The sequence below is a fragment of the Onychostoma macrolepis genome, chromosome 22 (genome assembly GCF_012432095.1).
Source record: "Onychostoma macrolepis isolate SWU-2019 chromosome 22, ASM1243209v1, whole genome shotgun sequence".
Taxonomy (NCBI): Eukaryota; Metazoa; Chordata; class Actinopteri; order Cypriniformes; family Cyprinidae; genus Onychostoma; species Onychostoma macrolepis.
In genome coordinates this window covers 25632125-25640330 of record NC_081176.1, presented here as the reverse complement: position 1 = coordinate 25640330, position 8206 = coordinate 25632125, and the positions used below count along the sequence as shown (strand labels likewise).

At 36.8% G+C, this 8206-nt stretch overlaps 1 long non-coding RNA gene across 1 annotated transcript in view; it reads right to left on the bottom strand.

The window, feature by feature from the left end:
• Positions 1-8206, bottom strand: part of LOC131530545 (uncharacterized) — a 47809-nt gene that overhangs the window by 14818 nt on the left and 24785 nt on the right. The gene's annotated exons all lie outside the window — the stretch shown is intronic.

Sequence of the window (8206 nt, the reverse complement as noted above, 5' to 3'; positions counted from 1 at the left end):
AAGAAGAGCTGGATGTTACCTAATCTCAATCTATTGAAAAGAGCAGCACTGAATCAAATAATGAGTAAATGTGCTCAGACTTACATGAGTATCTCAGTGAAGCTTCCTTTCGTAGCTCATCTGGAAAAACACTGTATTTTGGATCCTGATCCTCAAGTGGATAATTTCTCTGAACAATGTTTTATGTATTCTTGCTGTTGCTCAATACACTGCCATAACTTGACTTCAGGTTATTGCTACTGTGCAGGCAGCACAAGAATGCCGATTTTCCTGTTATATCCTCATTCATAAGCTGCAGCAAAACTGAAAGGAAAAGATCGAGAACTGAGAGAGAAAGAAAAAAAAAACAGAGATATAGTCTGGAGTTTCCATGTTCAAATTTAGTTTATTAACTTTACCAAGAGATAAGATATATAAATATATTATATATTATAATAATACAATATATATTTAATTATAACTATAACTATTAGATATTAAAAATATAACAAGCTGTCAGTCTGTGTTAATGGTAGGGATTTTTTTCCAAGATTTCAGTGCAGGTTACATTGTTACGCCAGTAGGTGGCAGCAAGGGACCATCTTTATGAGTGGGTGAGTCTGTCAGTCAGTCGCTGACACCAGTAATGTGAAACTTTGAATTTAACTTGAAATAGCTTGTGGTATTCTTGTCTTCCTTGTTGTGACGTATAGTAAAATGGCTTCTTAAATAAGAAAAAATGTAGGGTGTAACTTCATGTTGTCCATCGGGATTGATCACTGTCCCAGTGTTCATACTAACCATCCTAAATAGTATAGAATAATGTGTCCCAAAGCAGAGTATGGTGATAAGAGTAAGTTAAAAGTTTGGGATGTTATTCTATTTCAGGCAGATTTTTGAAGTGTGGATCCATGCACACTCTAATGGCTAATATCGGCCACAATCCATTGCGCTTTGGCGAAGGATTCTGTTCAGAACTACAAACACGAATAAAAAACTACAAACATGGCGGATGCGCACACCCGATGGTTAAGTAGAGAAGTTTAGATAAAGAGGTTTGAGTTGCTAAAAATAAACATTTAACCAGGTAAAAAAATATTTATTTAATGTTGTCAGTGTTATATTTCACCTGCAACAACATTGTGAACTTTTATAAACATCCGTTTGTCCATTAACTTTTAAATGCATCATTATGCAAAAATATGGGCAGAGTTCAACACGCTACTTCTTTTCTCTCTACTACAGTAGGAAGTTAAATTAAATTAAATGTAGAGGATGTTAACTGTGACAAGATGATTGACAGGACAGTTTACAGGGTCTGTGTAACTATGCGACAGAGAGGTCCATTAAGACGCAGTTGTGTGACATGATAGTATGTCCCAAAGCTTGCCTACACTTCTGCTACACTCAAAAGTGTGTACTTTTTCTTCACCAAAAGGACACAGTATAAGTAGGCACATTGGAACACTATTGCTGTGATTTTTTGTGAGTGACATGTTGTCCCGCTCTCACACCAGTAAACACGTCATTGGTGAAGAGAACAGATGTTGTTGCAAGAGGGAGGGAAAGTTAAACTGATCAGCCACAACACTGAAACCACTGACAGGTGAATTGAATAACATTGATTACATTGTTACAATGACATCTGTGGGGTGGGATATATTAGACAGCAAGTGAACAGTCAGTTCTGACTGAAAAATTGTGATGGCTAGATGACTGGGTCAGAGCATCTCCAAAAAGGTCAAAGCCTGTCTGAAAACGTAATACTGGTCATGATAGAAAGCTGGCAGAACATTTTGCTGTGTAAGGGGCTGCATAGCAGCAGATCAGACAGAGTGTCCATGCTGACCATTGTCCACAGTCAAAAGTGCCTATGAAGCGGACATGAGTGTCAGAACTGGACCGTGGAACAATGGAAGAAGGTCACCTGGTCTGATGAATCATGTTTTCTTTCAGATCAGGTGGATGCCTGTGTGTGTCATTTATGTGGGGAAGAGATGGCAGCAGGATGCACTATGTGAAGAAGGCAGGCCGGTGGACAGAGTGTTATAAATGCTCTGGCCAATGTTCTGCTGGGAAACCTTGGGTACTGGCATTCAGTGGATGTTACTTTTGACACCTACCTTTGGCACCTCACCTACAAAAGATTGTTGCAGACCACATACAGTACACCCTTTCATGGCAATGGTGTTGCCTGATGGCAGTGGCCTCTTTCAGAAGACCTCTTGAAATTGTGTGAACCTGACAGGAAGTACGTACACAAGACTGTTCCAGGTTGGAAAAATGGCAATACGCATAATGAACACTAAATCCAAACATCACTAAAGCTGTTTTGAAGTAGTAGGCTAATTGTGGCTAATGGCGCTTTTCCACTGCATGGTACGGCACGGTACACTCTTAAAAATGCTGGGTTATTTCTGTAAACACATTGTTGGGTTAATTGTGCTGGGTCATAATTTTGGGTTGTTTGAGGTACTGTAAACACATAGTTGGGTTGTTAGTGCTGGGTCAAATGACTGCAAGGGGTTCTTTCACCACTGAACACCTGGGTTGGGTTATTTTGGTTATTTTATATATTTTGGTTATTTATTTTCTGGGTTCTTCACTCGTCTCATCGTCAGACGGTCAAGCAACTCGCAGCAAGCAGGATTATAAGGTAAATTAATATGATAATATGATTATTTACCTCTGTTTTTATAAGCTGTGGTGAGAGCACACTGATTTCACGGTTAATGTGATATTTGATCTGTCGCTGTGCGGGTTAACGTTAGCGTTATTCTGTGAATGAAGTAGCCGCCTACATTTTTTGTTGACAAAAAAGGCCTCAGCAATCTCTTTATCGTTATATAAAAGATATATATATATATAATGTGTGTGTGTGTGTGTGTGTGTGTGTGTGCGTGCGTGTGTGTGCGTGCGTGCGTGCAAAGTTTTATATTTTAACGCCTCATGGAAAAGGTATGAACTATCGTTAGGTCAGAAATACAGGGGTAAGTTCAGTTAACTTACTGTCTGTGTAACGTTTCTGTGTGACTTTGTAATGTTTTGTCATAATTAGATATTTTCGTACTAAAATTTATCTTTTAAGGTCTTTTTTTCCAAGTAAATGTCTGCGACGTGCCAAATCCAACAATAACTTATTTTCGCGCTCTTTTTTCCTCGGGTAACTTTAGCTGTATTAGCTACCCTTAACGTTAAACCACAGTATTGCAGGTACAGTATTGTTCAAAATAATAGCAGTACAATGTGACTAACCAGAATAATCAAGGTTTTTAGTATATTTTTTATTGCTACGTGGCAAACAAGTTACCAGTAGGTGCAGTAGATTCTCAGAAAACAAACAAGACCCAGCATTCATGATATGGACCCTCTTAAGGCTGTGCAATTGGGCAATTAGTTGAATTAGTTGAAAGGGGTGTGTTCAAAAAAATAGCAGTGTGGCATTCAATCACTGAGGTCATCAATTTTGTGAAGAAACAGGTGTGAATCAGGTGGCCCCTATTTAAGGATGAAGCCAGCACTTGCTAAACATGCATTTGAAAGCCTGAGGAAAATGGGTTGTTCAAGACATTGTTCAGAAGAACAGCGTACTTTGATTAAAAAGTTGATTGGAGAGGGGAAAACCTATAAAGAGGTGCAAAAACTTTTAGGCTGTTCAGCTAAAATGATCTCCAATGCCTTAAAATGGAGAGCAAAACCAGAGAAACGTGGAAGAAAACGGAAGACAACCATCAAAATGGATCGAAGAATAACCAGAATGGCAAAGGCTCAGCCAATGATCACCTCCAGGATGATCAAAGACAGTCTGGAGTTACCTGTAAGTACTGTGACAGTTAGAAGACGTCTGTGTGAAGCTAATCTATTTTCAAGAATCCCCCGCAAAGTCCCTCTATTAAAAAAAAGGCATGTGCAGAAGAAGTTATAATTTGCCAAAGAACACATCAACTGGCCTAAAGAGAAATGGAGGAACATTTTGTGGACTGAGAGTAAAATTGTTCTTTTTGGGTCCAAGGGCCACAGGCAGTTTGTGAGACGACCCCCAAACTCTGAATTCAAGCCACAGTACACAGTGAAGACAGTGAAGCATGGTGGTGCAAGCATCATGATATGGGCATGTTTCTCCTACTATGGTGTTGGGCCTATTTATCGCATACCAGGGATCATGGATCAGTTTGCATATGTTAAAATACTTGAAGAGGTCATGTTGCCCTATGCTGAAGAGGACATGCCCTTGAAATGGTTGTTTCAACAAGACAATGACCCCAAACACACTAGTAAACGAGCAAAGTCTTGGTTCCAAACCAACAAAATTGATGTTATGGAGTGGCCAGCCCAATCTCCGGACCTTAATCCAATCGAGAACTTGTGGGGTGATATCAAAAATGCTGTTTCTGAAGCAAAACCAAGAAATGTGAATGAATTGTGGAATGTTGTTAAAGAATCATGGAGTGGAATAACAGCTGAGAGGTGCCACAAGTTGGTTGACTCCATGCCACACAGATGTGAAGCAGTTTTAAAAAACTGTGGTCATACAACTAAATATTAGTTTAGTGATTCACAGGATTGCTAAATCCTAGAAACAAAAACATTTGTACAAAATAGTTTTGAGTTTGTACAGTCAAAGGCAGACACTGCTATTTTTTTGAACACAGCCCTTTCAACTAATTGCCCAATTGCACAGCCTTAAGAGCGTGCATATCATGAATGCTGGGTCTTGTTTGTTTTCTGAGAATCTACTGCACCTACTGGTAACTTGTTTGCCACGTAGCAATAAAAAATATACTAAAAATTATTCTGGTTAGTCACATTGTACTGCTATTATTTTGAACAATACTGTATGTAATATTATTCTTAAATGGTATGTAATATTCTTAAATATTTTACTTAAAATGTTGTCTAAAGTTAGACTTAATCTCTCATGGTGTTTGAGGTCCTTCCTCTGTTTTAGTGAATGCTTTTGTTGCTTTAATCAGAACACAAGTTTATCCAGGTTAACAGTAAGTTAGAGAGGCTATGCCTGCGTCTCAATGTGCATACTATCCATTCTAAATTCTATGTAATGGTAGTAATTTTCAATACTATTTAGGGCAGATAGGGTGGATAGTATGCACATTGGGACGCAGGGCATGTAATGTGTTCTTTATACGTTACTGTTAGAAATAACAATTTGTATTGTATTTGAGATTGATGAATAATAGGCAGATCACTGGATTTCCAGGCTGGCATACTGTATGGTTTTGCAAGCTTTTAACCCAGTTTTTCATCCTTATTTTACAGAATTTGTTTTGCCTCCCAAAAAAAATTGAGAAATGGTGGATTCGCAGTATGGGTCTACAAGCATCCCAGAAATCTTGAAGGAGTTCCCCAGGCTTCTAGAAAAACTTGGCATGGTAAGAAATAATTTAGATTTTATGGTTTCGTTTACAGAAATGTGAAATGTTTAAATTGTTAGTGGGGTTGTACAGATAGATGATAGTATAGTGTATTGACGATAGTCCTAGACATCGCTGAGAGCTGATGTCTTTGTCGATAGTCAAGGCGATATTACAGGAGCTGCCCCACATCTTTAAAATTAGAGCACATTGTTTTCTGTGAGTGTACACAGCAGCACCTCTGCCAGAACGTCACTAACATCACTAACATCTTTGATTTTGAGATCAGTTTCACAGCTTGCACTGTATTATTCTTATGGTTTAGATGCTAAAAGGAAGAGTGCTTTCAAAGTCCTGCCTACTCTGCTTCCCCAATCAATATTCAAGAACGGAGGAAAGGTATTCAGACCCACAACCAGAATCCTGGAAGTCATTCATTTGACGTACAACCTGTAAGATTCTTTTACTTTTTCTACTCTATACACAGTAGGGTACAACGGGGCTAAAGGCCCACCTTAAGAAAAAATGTGGTATTCACTGCGCTGCACAATTAAAATGTAGAATTGCCAAAAAAATATATACGTTGTATTGAACATAAAAATAAATCATTCAAGTTGTTTATTTTGTTTAAAAATCTTATAAATGTATGAGGTGACAAAGGGGGCCTTTTACCCCAAACACGGGGCACACAGTATTGATACAAATACTTCAGCTAAAATAATGTTTTTTTTTTTTATAATGTCTAAGTTAATACTTGTTAAAAACAATCACTTTAGCAAAGTTTGTACTGTTTTCTGCTTAATTAATAAAGAAAAAAAAGAAAAGAAAAAAGGTGTTCAATAAATATAGGCCTACTGTCATTAAAATGTTAATATAAAAAAATATATTTTAAAATACAGAAATAAAGTCATTTTAATAAGTAAAGATTCTGAAAGTATTGAAGGAGATTCAATAATAATTGAAAATATATTTACAGTAGTAGGCTAACAACAAATGATATTTTTAAATATGATGGTTTAATTCTAAACATTGTGATTTATCTCCAATATGGACACATACATAATGTATATGATATTTATAACAACATAATAAATGATATTTACCATCTAAATCTAACCATGTCATATGAACAAATGGAAAAGTTAGCCATCTATTAATTATCATGTTAATTACTGTGTGCCTTTAGCCCCAACAGCAGAGGCGCTTTTTACCCCAAATACATACTTTTACATATTCTTTCTTTATTTAAAAAATGTTGCTTTAATTATCTTAAGCAAAACTGAAAATCATAAAGAAGGCCTTTGTCTCAAAATATATGCATTATTTTTAGCGATTCTCATTTGCTACTTAAATCTACAACATTTAAAAAAACATAATATAAGATCAAGTAAGCACAGAATCAACTTTGCACTGCTGCGCACGATCACGTCAAAGATCAGACAAATAAAATCGTGCATGTTGAAAAGCGAATGTTTTGCAAAGTGCTACGCCACGTTTTTGTGCCATCTAGTGGTTTAGATGAAAATAATATCAAAGGTGCCTTTTACCCGGGGCGCCTTTAGCCCCGTTGTACCCTATTGTGCAAAAGTTTTAGGCCACTAGTATTTTCAACAGTTAAAAATGGTTTTAAGTCAGTTATTTCTATCTTTTGCTGTAGTGTGTCAGTAGGAAATATCAGTTTACATTTCCAAACATTCATTTTGTCATTAATTGTAATAATCCAGTGAATGTCTGACAACAGCCAGCGCTCCACACAGATCGGATCTGATCATCATTGAGTCTGTCTGGAATGACATGAAGAAACTGAGACAAACTAAATCCAAAAGAACTGTGGCAACATCTCCAAGACGCTTCAAGAAACCTACCTGCAAACCTACAGTACTGTTAAAAGTTTTAGACACTTGTGTAAAAATGCTGTAAAATGAGGATGCTGTCAAAAATAATGTCATAAATAGATTTTCTTCATCAATTAACTTCTATTAACTAAATTAAATCAACATTTGGTGTGATCATCCTTTAAATTTAAAGCAGCTTTTGCCCTCGGTGCACTTGTGCAGAGTTTCTCATGAGCTTTGCAGGAGGTTTCTTGAAGCATTTTGGAGATGTTGCCACAGTTCTTCTGGATTTAGTCTGTCTCAGTTTATTCTGTTTCTTCATGTCATTCCAATCCAGACAGACTGGATGATGACCAGATCAGATCAAACAAAAATGTCACTGGATTATTACAATTAATTGCAAAATTAATGTTTGGAAATGTAAACTGATATTTCCTACAGACACATTACAGCAAAAGATAGAAATAACTGACTTAAAACCATTTTTTTTATTTAGCTGGCTAAAATACTAGTGGCCTAAAACTTTTGCACAGTACTCTCTCTCTCTCTCTCTCTCTATAGTATATATATATTTATACTGTGGGCTTTAAATACCCAATAATTTATGCCATGTTGGTTGGATGAAATTTAGGTAGACAACCAAGAAGTGCCAGTAAGCAGAAAGAAACCTAAATCAGTAACACAATAAATATTTAGTTTGAACAACCTTTACCAGACCCAGTTCACAGGAAAACTCAGATGGTTTGGCTGATTTCCATAAAATACACTTAAACATTATTTATTTAAGTCAACTTAAATGTTACAACTTGTAAAAATGTAAGTTATGTTGCAAGACTAAGTGTTGTGTAATTAACAGGTGGGGACCAACACGGTGATGCATTCCTGCACATTCTGTGCCTTGGTGACGAGACAACGACATCCCACATCTTCGCCATTGTTTCGGGCCATGCCATTGAAACGGACTTGTTGCTTGAGGCTGTTTATCTTTTTCAAGTCCTTTTTTGTGCTTGATGTTAGCTA